Source organism: Otolemur garnettii, unplaced genomic scaffold, assembly GCF_000181295.1.
Source record: "Otolemur garnettii isolate 467f Iridium unplaced genomic scaffold, OtoGar3 scaffold00050, whole genome shotgun sequence".
NCBI classification, from domain to species: Eukaryota; Metazoa; Chordata; class Mammalia; order Primates; family Galagidae; genus Otolemur; species Otolemur garnettii.
In genome coordinates, this window is record NW_003852445.1 from 11,688,422 (window position 1) to 11,690,007 (window position 1,586).

Consider the following 1,586-nt stretch of genomic DNA (forward strand, 5'->3'; position numbering starts at 1 on the left):
GTTGCAGCCATCATTGTTGTTTGGTGGGCCCAGGCTGGATTCGAACCCTCCACTTTAGGTGTATGTGGCTGGCACCCTAGACGCTTGGTGCCAAAACCACCCTTTCCTTTAGAGCCTGATCCAACAGTCACTATTATCGCTTGCAATACTTTTCCTTGAGATTCTTCTGGAAGCATAATGCCACCTTTGGATATAGTTTCGGCTGCACATCTTTCAACCAATACTCAATCAAAGAGTGGAAGAAACTTTCTAAATGCTTGTCCTGCCATTACTCCCACCCCAGAGACTTTTCTCTTACTTTCTTCCACACGCAACCCAGTGCTTAGAGTCCAGCAGTAGGCAGTGCTTCCAGGGATCTGTCTGTTGGAAGTTCCTGAAGAATTCTCAGGCTTGCAAAATGATCTTCAAAACATGTAAATATTTAACTTGAGATTAGCCTGTCCTCCTCTACAGTGAGGGCAGGCGCAACAAAGGAGGGCTCAAGACTTGAAACTAACCAATAACAGGAGGCCCCATATCCCCTCTAGCACTCCCTGCAGCTGAGTTTTTCTTTCAGTCCTTTGCAGAGGAGCCAGAAGGAATCCCACAGGCTGGGGTAAGCAGGGATGTTGGGGGAGAATAGGAACCTGATTTAGCAAATTTCTTAGTAGGTCATATTTAAACTAAATTCAGGTAGTTCTGTGTCTATACAGGAAGGCTCTAATTTACACAATAAGAGTTGGTTGTGTGTATTTAATGGAAATTATATATATATATTAATCTTTAATCTCCTTTATTGAGGTAAAATGAAAATTCCCCAATTAAAAATATACAAGTCCATGTGTTTTGACAAATGTACATAGTTAACAACTACTATAATCAAGATATACATTTCTCCAGTCCCCCCAAATTTCCTTGTTTTTGCAGTAAATCTACTCTCAGCTCCTAGCAACCTGCTTTTTATAACTATAATTTCTTTTTCTCAACCATTTTATATAAATAAAATCAACTAGTATGTTGTCTTATGTGGCTGGTTCCTTTCATTTAGCATAATTATGTTGAGATTTTAGTGAAGATTTATTTTTAAAAAGCTATCACTGCCCACATTGAATTATCAAAGCATCTTTGTAGGAAATCAGTTGATCATGTATTTATGAATCTATTAATGAACTGTCTATTCTGTTCATGGATCTATATCCCTACCCTTTAGGCCCATACTGTGCTATTCTGGTAACTAACACTTAAGTAAGTTGTGATATCAGGTGCAAATTTGTTCTCCAACTTTTATCTTTTGGATTATTTTTTTATTATTTAAGGTGCTTTGCATTCACATATACATTTTAGAATTAGTTTATAATTTGACAAGTAAGCTGGCTGACATTGTCCATGAGACTGTGTTGAATATATAGGGAGAACTGATATCTAACAATATTGCGTCTTCTAGTGCATGAATATGGTACTAATCCATTTATTTAGTTCTTCAATTCTCTCAGCAATATTTTGTAGTTTTCAGTGTACACATATTGCACATTTTTGTTACATTTATGTTAAATTATTTTACATTTTATGCTATTGTAAGTGGTATTATTTTTAAAAATTTGATTTTG

The 1,586-nt window shown here is 36.3% G+C and overlaps 1 protein-coding gene and 1 pseudogene across 7 annotated transcripts in view; one reads left to right on the forward strand and one right to left on the reverse strand.

Moving 5' to 3' along the window:
- LOC100951672 overlaps positions 1-284 on the reverse strand; it is a 741-nt pseudogene extending 457 nt beyond the window's left edge.
- SLC28A2 (solute carrier family 28 member 2) overlaps positions 1-1,586 on the forward strand; it is a 36,594-nt gene that overhangs the window by 4,099 nt on the left and 30,909 nt on the right. Inside the window, exon 1 of one of the 7 annotated variants that reach the window (XM_023514306.1) lies at positions 396-595. The exons of the other annotated variants lie outside the window; for them this stretch is intronic. The gene's annotated coding sequence lies outside the window, so the exon portion shown is untranslated. Of the gene's footprint in view, positions 1-395; positions 596-1,586 lie in introns of those variants that run through there. 7 annotated transcript variants of the gene reach the window in all.